Here is a 16891-nt window from a genome sequence, read left to right on the forward strand (position 1 = left end):
AGATTCAAAGTGGGATTGCGGATTAAACCCCCTTTGATTAGCTTCTAACAAAGCTAAATATTCATCCTCCTCTTCATCATTTGGAGGATCTGATGTTAGAATTTGTTCCAATGGACCTTCAACATAGTTGAGCTCCTTTTCCACTATTAAATCCTCTAAATTTGATACTGCAAAACAATCATCAATTGTGTCAGGAAATCGCATAGACTTAAAAACATTAAATGTTACATGATCATCCTGAACATGCATCGTAAGCTCGCCCTTCTGTACATCTATAAGGGTCCTTCTGGTTGCTAAGAACGGTCTTCCTAGGATAATCGACACTTCTTTGTCTACTTCAAAGTTTAGGATAACAAAATTAGCAGGAAAGATAAATTTATCTATACGTACCAATACGTCCTCAATTTTTCCTTCTGGATGTGCTAAGGATCGATCTGCTAGTTGAAGTGTAACCGTAGTAGGTATAACTTCACCTATCCCCAACTTTCTAAATATTTACATAGGCACCAAGTTAATATTCGCACCTAAGTCACATAATGCATTACCACAATATGTTGCTCCAATGTTGCAAGGTATGGTAAAACATCCAGGATCCTTCAGCTTTGGGGGTAGCTTGTCTTGAAGATATGCACTGCATTCCTTCCTCAAAGCTACCATCTCAAATTCTCCAAGTCTTCATTTTTTGGACAGAATATCCTTCATAAACTTGACGTAATTCGGCATTTTTTCAAGTGCTTCAAACAACGGGATGGTGATATAAAGTTGCTTGAGTACGTCTAGGAATTTCTTGAATTGGATTTCCTACTTTTGCTTCTGAAGTCTTTGAGGGTAGGGTGGCGGAGGTTTCTTTACTAGAACTGGTTGATTCGTTATTTGCGGCAATTCTGCATTTAGCGGAATCGTTAGTTGATTAGAATTAGCTGGTTCTGGAATTACCTTGTCGGGTTTTGTAAATTTTGGTTCTTGTGTAACTGGAATTTCAACACTCCGTTGAACTTCCTCTGAGTCTTACGCATTAGCTGGCTCCTTTTCAGCTTCAATAGTGTTGGGCTCTACTGTCTTCTCGCTCCTCAATGTCAATGCTTTATAATGTTCTTTCCCCGAATTTCTTGGTTTCTCTGTATCACTAGGTAAAGCACCTTGTGGTCAGTTCCTGAGTTCAACAGCAAGCTGACCCATTTGGCTTTCCAGATTCCTCAATGTAGCTGCTTGGCTTTGAATTATGACATCATTCTTCACCATTTATGCCTTCAATAAACTCTCTAAGCTATTGGATGATTCAGCATGAGCTGGTTTCTGAACTTGTTGGGAAAAACTAGGCGACTAAGTTGGTCTAGGTTAGGCGTAGTTGTTACAAGTTCTAGCCCATTGGTTACTCTAGGAAAAATTCGGGTGGTTTTACCACGATGGGTTGTAGAAGTTGAATTGTAGTTCTTGTCTTCCTCGATTTTGGTTCTAGTTACCCATGTAATATACGGATTCAGGGTTTGATGGACATTCTTCGAACAAATGTCCTTCCCCATAATAAACACAGGCTATACTCTCAAATTGGTAAGGTGGTTGGGCTGCAAAACTATTAGACCCATTAGTAGTAAGATTCTTAAGCATTGAGGAAATTGAAGATACCTGAGATGCAAGTGAAGTGAGAGCGTCCACTTCATGTATTCCAGCGACTCATCTTCCTGACGTGGCTCGGTTGGTCGGCCATTGATAATTGTTACTGGCAATCCTCTCGATAATTTCGTAAGCCTCATTATAAGACTTAGAAAGGAGAGCACCGTTAGCAGAAGCATCCACTACCATCCTCGTATGAGCATTGAGACCATTATAAAATGTCTCAAGTTGGATGCAATGTGGTATTCCGTGGTAAGGGCATTTCCATAATAACTCTTTGTATCGTTCCCATGCCTCATACAAGGATTCATCATCCATTTGTTGGAAGGCAGTGATCTCGTTCCTTAACTTAGCATTCTTGCTAGGTGAGAAATACTTCATGAGAAATCTTTCGACTAACTCTTGCCATATAGAAATTGAGTTTGGTGGCAATAAATTCAACCAGGCTCGAGCTCTGTCCCTTAGTGAGTACGAGAATAGCTTCAATCGTAATGCATCTTCAGAAACTCTAGCTAATTTGAAAGAGTCGCTCACCTCCATAAATAGTCTTAAATGAAGATGAGGATCTTCTGTAGGCATTCCACTAAATTGGACCACAGTTTGAAGCATCTGGAACATGATTGGCTTCAGCTTGAATTGTTGTGCCTTGATTTTGGGTCTCCTAATGCCCTGATTAAGATCATTAAATACTGGCACAGCATATTGTCTTAAGGCTCTATCCGTATCGTCAGGAATAAGGATAGGATTTTGAGCAAGGTTTGCTCCATTTCCTTGATTCATATTCTCGAAATTCATTCCTTCAGTCTTTTTCTGATTCACTTGTCTTCTTCGCTGTCGAAAGGTTTGTTCTATCTCAGGGTCTACAGGGAGTAAGTCAATAATCTGGTCAATACTTATAAACACCTGAAATTATCAAAGAAAAATTAATTAAGCTAGAAATTAAATAGAAAAATAAACCAAAGTGTATGACTAACAAATTCACAAATAATGACTTTTGAAAACAGTCCCCGACAACGGTGTCAAAAACTTGGAACGACGGAAAAAAATGTGCAAGTGTACACAATCGCAACAAGTAAAAAAGTGACAAGTAAATGTCAAGTTATCGTACCCATAGGGACTATAAAAAGAATTATTTATGAAAGTATTTGTAAAAAACTTTGGCGAGGTAAAAATAATTTGATTTTAAATGATGGTCAAAAACTATTTAAAAACTAAGTAAATAATTAAAATAAAACAAAAGAGTTCTGGTGCACGATTTCAAATAAGATTTAATCAATGTAATAGACTTGTGTTGGATTAATTATATTTCTTTAACTTAGAATTATTACACTCATGTTTACATTGTTACGAATAAATTCACAGCAACCTAGTAATTTGCTAACTTATGAACAAATTTACAAACAAAAATCCATGTCAATTCCACCGACTAAACAGATTCTAGTAAGCAAACATGTTATTGCACATACATACTCATTAAATTGAAGCAATCTCTTACATATCCCTATGTCAATTCAAACAATTAATAAAATCTAATAAGCATATAAAAGACTTCGTGAAGTAACAAGATATCCCTACCTTGAAACAATTTAATCATAATAATCTTGCAAGTTATGCAAGGCAATAATATCGCCAGATACATTGCTAATTTAACCTTTAGCTTCCTTAGAAGAATAAACATGCACTGATTAAGTACTGTGTCTATTAATTACAATTGCAATCCGTTTAAATAATTAATTCATTAGTTACCTCACAGTTGTAACGCAAGAATAAATTAGGCATGATTTTACTTAATCAAGCATCTTACCGAGGCTTATAACAGCATAAACATCATTTTAACAATTCAAGCAGGAATCAACCCAACACAAACATAATTTAAGTTGAATTGATTAAGCAGAAGAAGTCGGCACTTGAACAAGAGGGAATGGAATGGAAGAAATGAGAGGAAAGTGAGAGAGGGAATGAAAGAATGATGTAAAGTGAGGGATGAATGAGGGATGCTTTGAATGATCAGCAAGGGGTAGGTTTCATAGCTGATTGTGGCTGCTAAAAATAGAAAATTCCAATAGCCAAAGAGCCCTCCCTTGGCCGACCACACACATGGCAAAGTTGAGAGTTTCAACTTTGCTATTTTAAGCTTGGGGCAAATCTACAAAGCCATAATTTAAGGTGGGGTTTGAATGCAATTTAGAAGTCTTTTGAGGGCCTTTTTGCATGCATATTTAATCAGCTAAAATGCTGATTTAGGTCAGTATATGGATGGTTCTGTGCTGCCCATTTAGTGGCTGGTTTGGTTCACTCAATCTGGCTCTACCAGTGCGGTTCAACTGGACCATTTCTCCATAATAAATTAAAAATAATTTATTTAACCCAAATTAAATGGGGAATAAATTAAAATTAATTAAATTATGAATTAATAAACATTTCTGGACCGTCTTAGGCTGGAAATTTACATGCCTTGATACTTCCAATTGCTTTTCGGTTTTGTGCTTTCAGCAGTGTCAGCCGAGGCAATTTTTGCCCTTTGCGCGAATCTGTCGAAAATAGTCAAACTAGTTAAAGTTAAGTATAAAATTAAATAAATTCACCATGTTCATATTTTTAACATGAATTAATTATTTTATAATATTTAATTACTTTTCGACAAGAATTTAATCAGATTTGCATGAATTTAAGAAAAATTGGGTATGAAAAAGTGTATAAATTTTTGTGTTTCCACTTTACACCCTGTGTTTGACGCCTAGTGAATACCCGATAGTATTTCAAATGGTTCAACAACAATGTTATAGTTTAAGTTAAACGAGAAAGTTATGATCATGTTGTGAGTGGTACAGGTGGCTATGTGAAATATATTGGCTAGTGATGAGAAAGTTGTGCTTAAGCCTACTTATGTACTATGAGCATGATGATAAATGGTAAAGTTGTTGTTATATTTATTTCTTGCAACTTACTAAGCTTTATGCTTACGCTATTTCTTTCCATTTTCTTATAGTGTCGTCTAATTAGCTCATGGATCAACGGTTGTCGGAGGCATCGATCACACTATCAATTGAAGCACTTGGTATAGTTAGATCTATTTATTTTGATTATGGTATGTATAGGACCCTGACTTTAGAATTTTATGTCTTTGTTAATTGGCCAAATGTGTTGGTTTACTTTAGCATTTTGATTCATTTTGTACAAGGCCATGGAAATAGCTAAAGTTGAAAGTTGTTATATGAAAACAAGAAGTTATTTCATGAATGGATAATTTGTTGGTTGTTTTAGTAAATATGAAATGTGTAAAGGCCTTAGATATGGTTCTTGGATTGAGGAATCATATTATGATGATCTTTAGCATGATGGTTGTTGTTGTTTTGTGTTTCAGAGAGGCAAAGGGCTTCATAAATAGCCATATGTTGCCCACACGGGTAGACACACGGGCGTGTGTCTAGGTCGTGTGTGACACACGGCCAGTCCCATGGGCGTGCTATCCAGCTGTGTGTCCCCTGTACGTAGAAATTTCAAGTCAGTATGCATGGTAGTAAATACATGGGTAGAGACACGGCCATGTGTCTCAGCCGTGTGAAGGATACGACCTAGCTTACAGGCGTGTGCCTTGGCCGTATGACCCTTAAGGATTGCTGGCGTCAGAACCAAAATGTCAAGGTTTTTAGACACGGGCTAGGAAACGGGTGTGTCATGGCCGTGTGAGGGACACGGGCCATAAACACGGGCGTGTGTCAGGTCGTGTGAAAACCCTTGTAGGTTCGAATTTAGAATTTAATTCCATACGGGCATGTTACCCTTCCACATGGGCGTGTGCCCTATTTCAAGGGTTATTTTTATTAAGTCAGGTTAAGGACCTGAGTTAGTTTCGAATGGTTTCCAATGAGAGTTTGAGGCCTTATAGGCCCACATTAAGGAGTTTTAGGCAAGGTTCGAAAAAGTTTTAAATTTGATCGAGTCTTGGTGACTTAGAAATGATTGTATGCATGTGGTTAAGTATGATAATGCCTCGTGCCCAGTCTCGACCTCAGACTCAGGTAAGGGGTATTACATTTAGTGGTATCAGAGCATGGTGTAGTCTATTCTAGGACTAACCTAGCATGAGTACGAGTCTAGCTATACATGCCATAGATGTACATTGATAGTGTGACGACTCCTGACGATTACAAATTATGTTTTTCATATAGTAAATGGATCCCGACGTAGCTATACGGATGGTGTGGAGAGTAATGTCCTGACTCCCACTGAAGGGACCGTGCCTCTAGACAGTGAGCCCGTGACACTGAGTCAGGGCAGATGTGCTAGAGAGGCTTATCTCCACATGATGGATGCTTGGTGCACAGAGTTTGTTCGTGCGAATCCGAACACTCCACCTCTCTCATCTCTCTGATTCCTCAGTATGTCCCTGTAGTTCCATAAGGAGTGAATTTGGTTAGGAGAAAGAAACCCCCAGTAAATAAGATACGAAAGCAAGAGGCCGAGGAATTTCAGGCGAAGATTGATGACGATCCGAAGAGAGCAGAATTTTGGCTAGAAAATACCATTAGGGTATTTGATGAGTTATCGTGCACGCCTGAGGAGTGCGTAAAGTGAAAAGTGTCACTCCTATGAGACTCAGCCTATCAATGGTGGAACACCCTTGTGTCGGTAGTACCAAGGGAAAGGATTACATGGGAGTTCTTCTAGGAGGAGTTCCAAAAGAAGTATATTAGTCAGAGATTTGTGGACCAGAGAAGAAAAGTGTTTTTAGAGCTGAAGCAAAGCTGTAGGACAGTGACTAAGTACGAATGTGAGTTTGTGAGACTCAGGAAATATGCACGGGAGTGCGTATCTACAGAAGCCATTATGTACAAGAGGTTTGATAATAGTTTGAATGAATCCATTCGTCAATTAGTTGGCATCTTGGAGATAAGAGAATTTATGGTGCTTGTAGAGAAAGCATGTAAGGTCGAGGAATTGGCCAAATAGAAGAGAAGAGCTGACATCGAGTCTCGAACATAAGGAAAAGACAAATAGGGAAATCACAGCAGACCTCATCTAAGAGACCGAGAGAGTTTCCTACCCGATCAAATGCGTCAGTGGGGTTCTTGAATAAGTGCAAGAATAAGCAACATATGGCATCTAAAGGCCAAACTACTTCTGTTGTAAGTGTTGGTAGTGCTCGGACAAAGAGACCAGAGTGTTCACAATGTGGTAGACGTCATTTCAGCGAATGTCAAGCGAATGAAAGAGGTTGCTTCAAATGCGGATCTTTGGACCACTTCATCCGAGACTGCCTTGAATTAGATGAGAAAGAGAAAAATCAAGACGTGAGGATGAATAGTGCTCTTAATAAAGGTAGACCACAGAAGAACCTGGGAAGTGGGGCTAGCAATAGAGGTGCCCCAAGAGATTCAGCTGTGAGGTCCGACGGCTGTGCGCCTGCAAGGACTTATGCCATTTGCAATCGCGAAGAGGCACCTTCACCAGATGTGATTACGGGTACTTTTTCTCTTCACGATATCTGTATTATTGCCTTGATTGATCCACGGTCTACCCATTCCTATGTATGCATGAAATTAGTACCTAGTATGAATATGTCTGTTGAGTCCACCGAATTTGTGATAAAAGTGTCAAACCCGTTAGGCAGGCATGTGATAGTTGATAAAGTGTGTAGAAATTGTCCTTTGATGGTTAGAGGTTATAGTTTTTCGGCTAACCTCATGCTATTACAGTTTGATTAATTTGACCTAATTCTTGGCCTGGATTGGTTAACTGCTCATGATGTGATAGTGAATTGTGGTAGTAAGTTCATTGAAATAAAATGTGAGAATGGGGATATTGTTCGGGTTGAATCAGGCTAACCGGATAACTCATCAGTACTGATCTCAGCTTTGATCGCCGAGAAATATTTGAGAAAAGGGTATGAGTCCTATGTAGCATTTGTGTTGAACACCAAAGAGTCTGAAGTGAAAATTGAGACAGTGCTTGTAGTACGTGAGTTCACAGATGTGTTTCCAGAGGAATTGCCCGAATTACCTCCAACCGAAAAAATTGACTTTGGCATCGAGTTGGTCCCTAGTACGACACCCATCTCGATTACTCCGTATAGAATGGCTCCTACAGAGTTGAAAGAGTTGAAGGTTCAACTACAAGAGTTAACTGACAAGGGATTTACGAGACCTAGTTTTTCTCTATGAGGTGCCCCAGTGCTATTTTTGAAGAAAAAGGATGGGTCGATAAGATTGTGCATTGACTACCGACAGCTCAACAAAGCGACTGTGAAGAACCAGTATCCCTAGCCAAGGATCGATGATTTGTTCGATCAGTTGAAGGGAGCCACCGTGTTTTCCAAGATCGACTTAAGGTCGGGCTACTATCAGCTAAGGGTTAATGAGCAAGATGTATCGAAGATCGTATTTAGGACGAGGTATGGGCACTATGAGTTTCTTGTTATATCCTTCAGTTTAACAAATGCTCCTTCGATGTTTATGGATTTGATGAACCGCATTTTTTGGCCGTATTTGGACAAATTTGTGGTGGTCTTTATCGACGACATACTAATTTACTCGCGCGATGAGAGTGAGCACGTGGAACATCTAAGCACTATTTTACAAACCTTGAGAGATAAGAAATTATATGCTGAATTCAGTAAGAGTGAATTTTGGCTTACAGAGGTTGGATTCCTAGGACACATCGTGTCGGGAGATGGGATCAGAGTTGACCCAAGCAAGATCTTGGCTATAGTTAAGGGGAAACCGCCGAGGAATGTGACCGAGGTTCGAAGGTTTTTGGGTATAGTTGGGTACTACAGAAGATTCGTGAATGGATTCTCTATGATAGCTACTCCGATGAAAAAGTTGTTACAAAAGGACGTCAAGTTTGAATGGACAGAGAAGTGCCAACAAAGTTTCGAGAGAATAAAGGTCTTGTTGACCGAGGCTCCAGTTCTAGTGCAACTAGAATCGGGGAAATAATTCGTAGTATATAGCGAGGTCTCCTTAAATGGATTGGGGTGCATACTCATGCAAGAAGGCAAAGTGATAGCATATGCTTTGAGACAGCTAAAGCCACACGAGAAGAATTACCCGACACACGATTTAAAGTTGGCCGCCATTGTGTTTGCACTAAAAATTTGGAGACACCATTTGTATGGCTAGAGATGCCGAGTGTTCACCGACCATAAGAGTCTAAAGTATTTGATGACTCAGACGAAGCAGAATTTATGACAAGGAAGATGGTTAGAGTTGATAAAGGATTACGAGTTGGTGATTGACTACCACCTCGGAAAGACGAATGTAGTTGCCGATTCTTTTAGTAGGAAATTATTGCTCTCCCTAAGGGCTCTGAATACTTAGATGGTCGTGATTGATGATGGCTCGATTCTAGCCGCGATGAAAGCTAGACCTATATTCATTCAAGAGATATGTGAGGCCCAGAAAAGTGATGAGGACTTGCAAGCTAAAATGGCCCAGTGTGAGACGGGAAATGAAGCAGATACCGAGATAGGATCTGTGTACCCAAGGATAAGGAGCTTTTTCAGAAGATTTTACGAGAGGCACATAGTGGTTGCTTGTCTATCCATCTAGGTAGTGTGAAAATGTACAATGACTTGAAGAAAATGTACTGGTGGTCAGGAATGAAGAGAGATGTTTCTGAGTTAGTCTCTAGGTGTCTAGTTTGTCAACAAGTGAAGGCCGAACATCAAGTACCCTTGGGTTTACTACAGCCTATGATGGTTCCCGAATGGAAATGAGACCGAGTAGCCATGGATTTTGTGTCAGGATTGCCTTTGACGCCAAAGAAAAAGGATTCCGTATAGGTCGTTGTTGATAGGCTTACCAAGTCAGCACATTTTATATCGGTGCGTACCGACTACTCCCTTGAGAAATTGGCTGATTTGTATGTTTCAGAGATAGTGAGACTTCACGGGGTACCCTTGTTGATTATCTTGGACAGAGATCCGAGGTTTACCTTGAGGTTTTAAAAGAAGTTGCAAGAAGTTTTGGGGACAAAGTTGAATTTTAGCACAGCTTTTCATCCGCAAACAAATGGCCAGTCAGAAAGAGTAATTCAGATATTAGAGGACATGTTATGGTGTTGTGTTCTCGAGTTTCAAGGCAGTTGGGAAAAGTATTTACCGCTAATCGAATTTGCGTACAATAACAGTTATCAGTCTTGTGATATCCCGAATTAGGGCCTAATCAGAATAGTGGTTTCAGGACCACAAATCTGAGATAAAAATAATTATTTTATGATTATTTTGAGGTCTATGATATGATTGCATGATTGTGCGAAAATTTGGTGAAGAAATACTATGCATAAAGTGCTTAATTTGAAGTTAGGGACTAAATTGAATAAGTTACAAAATTTTCATTCTAGAAGTTTCTAGTATGAAATTGCTTTGAAATATTAATTAGGAGGTCTTAAATAGAAATTTGACGAATTTCTAAGTTTATGGACAAAAATTGGACATGGATAGAATTTTTGAAAGTTTAATAAGGAAGGGCATTTTGGTCATTTTGATATTAAATGAAATAAAATGGGAAAAATAACACAGAAATGATCATATTCTCCATAAGTTGCTGCCAAATTTTGCTCTCCACCATAGCTAGGGTTTCAACACTTTTAAGCATTGATTGTAGGTGATTTCTATGCCCGTTTTTAATGGTCTTTACATTTTTGAAATCCTCATAGCTCGGTTTACCTGTTTCTACCAATATTTTGAGCTAGGTTTTATATTTAAAAATTTACCCATGAATGATATGCATGAATTTGATGTTTTATGGTAGAATATGAAGTTTGAGATTGTGTTAAACAACTTTTGCTAAGTGATTTTACGTAAAAACAACTAAAATGACACAATCGGTAAAAATACCTAATGTTCATAAGTACATGTTAGAGTGAGAATTGGATGTTTCTGTAGAAGGGAAAAATGATCAGCATATCATAAAACATAAGAAAATAGGATGAAGTTTAATTTACGAGATTTGGGGCAAAAGTGTAAATATGTAAAAGTTTAGGGAAAAATTATAATTTTTCCAAAATATGATTTTGGGTTGATTTGAATAATATGATTCCTAATTAGGCTATATTTGAAATGATAGAGCAAGGAAAATCGAAATTCGGGCTAAAATCGGCAAAATACCAAGTTGTGGACAAAATGGTAAATATTGTAATATAACCGTTATTTTAAATCATTTAATGCTATTTGTACGATATTATGATTGTTATCATGCAATTCTATGCTTTGTGGTCATTGTTGGACAACATGCTAAAATTTTATGAATTATATGAAAAATGTGAAAGACTACCGAAGTGTCATCATGGGTATTCCAAGGAGAATGGTAAAGAAGTACGAACGAGGAAAGTCCCGTTGAACCTTAGGAATAGATTCGAATATTTGGGCATCCGAACTCGTTGAGTTGAGTCTGAGTTCACTTATGGATGCGAATGTCCGAACTCGTTGAGTTGAGTCTAAGTTCCTGAGATGTAACTAGGCATCCGAGCTCGTTGAGTTGAGTCCGAGTTCACTTATGGATGCGAACGTCCGAACTCGTTGAGTTGAGTCCGAGTTCGTGAGATGTAACTAGGCATCCGAGCTTGTTGAGTTGAGTCCGAGTTCACTTATGGATGCGAACACCTGAGCTCATTGAGTTGAGTCCGAGTTCGCTTATGGGCGGGTTACATGGTAGCTTGGCTACATATGTGGCACTTATGTGCAAACTTTCCATGTATCCGAGTTATATTTCGATGTGTTCAACGGGTAAAATTCTAATGAAATGGAAGAATACTCAAGATGCAAGTAATGTATTGATAAGTGTTGTGGAATGGGCACTTTGGACAGGTATGTACTTAACCCTCGGGTTGAGACTTGATACGACAACAATAATGTAGTAAGACGATGAATGATGAATAGAAATGTGATATATGTTTTGGTGATATTATGCTAATGTTGGTTGGTATAATTGCTTTGTTAAGTTATTTGTTATTTGCATGTGAACTTACTAAGCATTTATGCTTACTCCTTCCCTTCCATTCCTTGTAGTTTTGACAAGCCGGTTTGGAGACCAGGACGGTCGGAGGCACGCTCACACTATCAACGGACCATCTCGGCATGGTGGCTTGCATATTTTGGGAATATGGCATGTATAGCATTATAATCCTTTTGTGTATATAATCTTATGATATAGCTCATGGATGGCATGGAAATGTTTGAAAATGATTAGTTATTGGAGTGGCTAATCGAGATTATATTTGATAACACGTATGCTTTATGTGCTAACTAATCTATGGAAATCCATAAAATGGTGAAATTGGCTATAGAACAGAATCACACAGCAGCAGTGACGTGAGTTTGAAAAATCACTAAAAATAGTAGAGATAGAATTATATGATGAATAAAATATGTAATTGAAGCTTGATGAATATATTTTCATGTAGAAGAAACAAAATAGGTAAACGAGTTGTATTTTATGACATATTTACGTTTTCGTGAAACAGGGTTAGAGCAATTTCTGGATTCCCTGTTCTGAATTTATAAATTCACCATAATTTGTGTAAAAATAATTAGGACTCACAATTTATATGTATGGATTCCTTATTGAGTCTATTTTTAAGTGAAGCAAACGGCATAGTCATTGTATATCTGTACAGGAATAAATTTGATTCGTAGTGCATAGGGTCAGAGTATCTGAACCCTGAAACAGGGGAGACTTTAACTAATAAATTGTACTAATTGGCCCAACCAAAAATTCTAGAAACAAATTAGTAGATAGATATATAAGTCTAGTTTCATAAAAAATTTACAGAATTGTATTTCAAGTTTTGAAACTCGAGATATGAATTTTTAAACAACTATGACGCAGATTGCCAGCTTGTCTGGAAGTTTTAAAAATAAATTGTTTGAGTTGTTTAAGTAATGAATTAAGTCCGTTAACACTTCGTGTTCGACTTCGGCGAAGGTCTCGAGTACGGGGAATTACAAGTATAGTCTAAAAATGGTGCCTTATGAGACTTTATATGGGCGTAAGTGTCGAACACCCTTATATTAGACCGAGCTGAGAGAGAATATGATACATGGGGTTGATTTAGTTAAAGAGACTGAAGAGAAAGTTAACGCGATTCGTGGCTGCTTAAAGACCGCTTTGGATAGACAGAAATCCTATGCGAATTTGAAATGGAAAGAGATCGAGTTTCAAGTCAGGGATAAAGTGTTTTTAAAGGTATCACCGTTGAGGAAAGTCCTAAGATTTGGTAGAAAGGGCAAGCTGAGTCCTCGATTCATTGGACCTTATGAGGTGACTGAGAGAGTTGGGTCTGTCGCATACCGATTAGCCTTGCCTCATGAGCTAGAGAAAATTCATGGTGTATTCCATGTTTCGATATTATGTCACTACCGATCTAACCCCTTACATGTGATTCCACCGAAAGAAATTGAAATAAGCCCGGATATGACCTATAGTGAAGAACCGATTAAGATTTGGATTGAGAGGTCATGAAGTTGAGGAATAAAAGTGTAGCACTTGTAAAGGTTTTGTTGAATAGACAGGAAGTTGAGGAAGCCATGTGGGAACCCGAAGAAACTATAAGAGATCAATATCCGAACTTATTCACCGGTAAGATTTTCGGGGACGAAAATCCCTGAGGGGGAGAATTGTAATAGCCCGATTTTTGGGGCTAATCGGAATGGTAGTTTCGGGACCACTGAATTGAGGTTAGAGAAATTATTTTTGATATTTTTTTTATGTGTTGTGGCATTATTATATGAGTGCATGAAAAATTTGGCGAGGTAATTTTAGCGTTTGTGAGCTTAATTGCAAAATAGGACTAAATCGCATAAAGTTCAAAAGTCTTAAATTGATAGCTAAGGGTGTTAAATTTCTATGGAACTTAAATTGGGGGTCTTTAAAGGGAAAATAGACCCTAAAAAGAGAGCTAGGATGTCCATGGAGACAAGAATGGTAAAAAAAGTCAAATTAGGTGGGTTTGGTAGCTTGTTTGACTAAAAAGAAAATAAGATAAACAAAGTCTGATATCATCCCTTTCCCATATTATCTAGTGCCAAAAATACCAACCATAGGAGGGTTTGAGAGCTTTAAAAATTTTAGCCACTCTCTATTCTAATAGGTAAGTGATTTTGATAGTTTCCTTAATGATTTTTGCATTTTTGGACCCCTTGTAACATGAACTTTCTAACAAGGGGACTATTTTCTAAAATGGTTGAAAGTCTAGAGTTTTCCATGATATTAGATATGTTGATTTCTGAAATTTTATGGAAGAATATGAAATATGGTTGAGAAATAAACAACTTTTGTGAAGAAATTTTCATGGAAGCCCTAACTAGAGACCATTTTGCATAAGTTGAAAAATTAGATGGTAAATGTGAGAAATAATGGGAATTTTGGGTTGCTATAAGAGTAAAAAGGGTTCGGCTAGGCTTAAGATATGAAGAAATTCGATAAAAATCGATTTTCAAAGCTAGGGATAAAATGGTCACTTTGTAAAAATATAGGGGCAATGTGACAGCCCTAATTCGACCCTAGTCGGAATGTGGTTTCGGGACCACAAAATCGAGTCATAAAATTTAGTTAAAATTTTATTTGCATATCTTATATGTGTGATAGTACTTGTACAAAAATTTGATGTTTTAATTTTATATTAGGAATGTGAATTTTGCTTGAAAGGATCTAGTTGAAAGACTTGGAAAATTATGATAGGTAAATAAGTAAGGACCAAATAGTATTAAAGTGGGAAAGTGTTGTCCTTGCATGTCAAATTAGCCAAACTAAAGCATAGTGGCCGGCCATGCTATGGGTGGAAACATGTCTCCAACATGTTATGCTAGTGATGTATGTTAAGAAAAATAAAATAATGAGCATGGTGATTAAATAATGAAAGGAAGGGTGATGAAAAAAAAATAATATGGTCTCATCCATACCCCCCTTGTTGCCGTGAATTGAAGAAAGAAGACAAAAAAAAATGTTCATTCTTGAACATCTTTGGCTGAATAGAGGAAAGAAAGGAAGGGGAAAAGCTTGAGAAAATCGGCTATGGTGGTTTGCTAGACTAAGGTATGTTTGATGTTGTCCTTGAGATGCATGCATGTTTTAGTAATTGACTTGAGTTCTAAATAGCCCATGTTCAAATCTTGAATCTTGTTGGTAACATGAGCAATCGGTCATGAGAAAGTGTTCAAGAAATGGTTGTTGTTCATGTTATTTGGATGAGAAATGGTGAGTTTTGTTGTTTCATGTTAAAGTTAGGTGAATGATGATAGAGGAGTGTTTGAACTATAAAAAGAATCGGCTACCTTGTTATGAGCTAGGGCCGAATGTGAGTTTGGTTGTGTTTGAATATTACATGCTTGGTAGAATGGTGGATGAAGGTGCCGAATGTATGTTGGATTGATAGAGTCTCCAAATTGATTTTATGTGTGTATGCATGACCGAATATACGTGGTCACATGAGTAAGGAAATGAGTTATTTGATATGTGGTAAAAGTTAAGTACTAAATCGAAGGTTGCTAAAATTGCCATTTCTTTAGCCGAATATGTGTTTGATCAATGAAGGAATTGTTGAAGAATATAGGTGAACTTGGTGAGAGTATTCGGCTTAGTGTATAAATGATATAAAGATTTTAGGAAATTGTTTTCGTTAGGTGTATGTATGATTAAGTATATTCGGCAATATACTTAAAGTGGGTACATGATATTACATTATAATTATTGAGCTTAAGTATATGGATATGTGTATATGTGGTCATATAATGACATTTTGGTTTGAAAATTTAATGATATGTGATTGCCGAATGTGATAAATAAATTCATGTTATTGGGTTAAATATTGAATACTCTTATTTGTATTATTTAAGCTCAAGAACCTAAAGGAGAGGCGTCCAACAAAGGGAAATCGAAGGTCATCGAGTAGCCGACTCGGAATTATTTTACCCAACATAAAGTAAGTCATTAAGCATATAGTTGGCATTAATTCAAATGGTCATAACGTCTATGTAATGAAGCTGAATGGAATGAATAAATATATATATATGCATGTACGTATGTGATGATGAAAGTGTTGAATGAAAAGGAAAGAGGTGAGATGTATTGAGTTGTTGATCTCGGCACTAAATGTGCGGGTATAAACAAGTATGACCATGAGATTGGCGCTAAGAGTGCGGGTTTAAATTGTGTAGCACTAAGTGTGCGAGTTTGATTATGTAGCACTAAATGTGCGAGTTTGACTATGTAGCACTAAGTGTGCGAGTTTGATTATGTAGCACTAAGTGTGCGAGTTTGACTATGTAGCACTAAGTGTGCGAGTTTGATTATGTAGCACTAGGTGTGCGAGCTGATTATATAGCACTGAGTGTGCGGACTTAATATGTTCTTGAATCATTATGGACACTAAGTGTGCGACACTATTGAGTCGATCACGGACAGCGGATCGGGTAAGTATCTTGAGCTCATGGCTAATAGGTGCTATGTCTATATTTGGAGTTGAGCTTGGTAAGTTTGAACCCATGTGACGAATATACTTGAAGTCACGTACATAAGATTTATCGTGGAATGGGTGAAAGGCCGTTTAGTTATATGATTGTAACGAAAATAAAATGATTTATGAAAATGCCTCGAATATTCTATTGATGAGTATATGGAATGTGAATGCATGATTTGGTATGAGATTGAACCGATAGGTCGGAGGAACTATGGTATGGTTCGGTATGGATGGAGTAACTAGCCTCGTTCCATTTTGTTTCCTCTTGTGATAATGTTATTAATGGATGGTAGTGTATTGCTTATGACTTACTGAGTTATAAACTCACTTGGTGTTTCCTTGTCACCCATACTAGGTTTCTTGGACTCGTCTCTTTTTGCGTGGTCGGGCCGTCATCGAAGTCATCACACCGGATAGCAAGTTTTGGTACTTTCTTCTTAGTTGGCTTAGGAGAACATTTCGGCATGTATAGGCTATTATGTTGTGTTTGAACTTTGGTATGTAATCTTTTAGCCATGCGAAAATGGCATAAATGTTCGGTTGGGTTTGGATTCATACGTTAGGTCGCAAATCTTGATAATTCGACCTTTTTATGCCATACGTCATGGTTGATTATTTTGGTGTTAAAATTCATGATATGGCAATAGTGTAGTAGGGGCAAGTTTGACAATGATTAGCCTTTGGCATGGTTAGTCATGATCATAATTTGTGATATGCATGATGAATTATTAGTTAGATCAAGGAGTAAACACGAAGTGGGCATAGTTGCTTTCGTAACAGATGCTGGCAGCAGCAGTGACATGAGATTGAAAAATCA

General features: G+C 37.6%; 1 non-coding gene across 1 annotated transcript; it reads left to right on the plus strand.

Annotated features, from left to right (window-relative positions):
- The first annotated feature begins 1858 nt into the window (after window positions 1-1858).
- Window positions 1859-1965, plus strand: LOC121216947 (small nucleolar RNA R71). Its single transcript, XR_005913164.1, has one exon. It is a non-coding gene; the product is annotated as a small nucleolar RNA R71 (small nucleolar RNA).
- Window positions 1966-16891: the final 14926 nt, after the last annotated feature.

The sequence above is a fragment of the Gossypium hirsutum genome, chromosome A02, assembly GCF_007990345.1.
Source record: "Gossypium hirsutum isolate 1008001.06 chromosome A02, Gossypium_hirsutum_v2.1, whole genome shotgun sequence".
Classification (NCBI taxonomy): domain Eukaryota; kingdom Viridiplantae; phylum Streptophyta; class Magnoliopsida; order Malvales; family Malvaceae; genus Gossypium; species Gossypium hirsutum.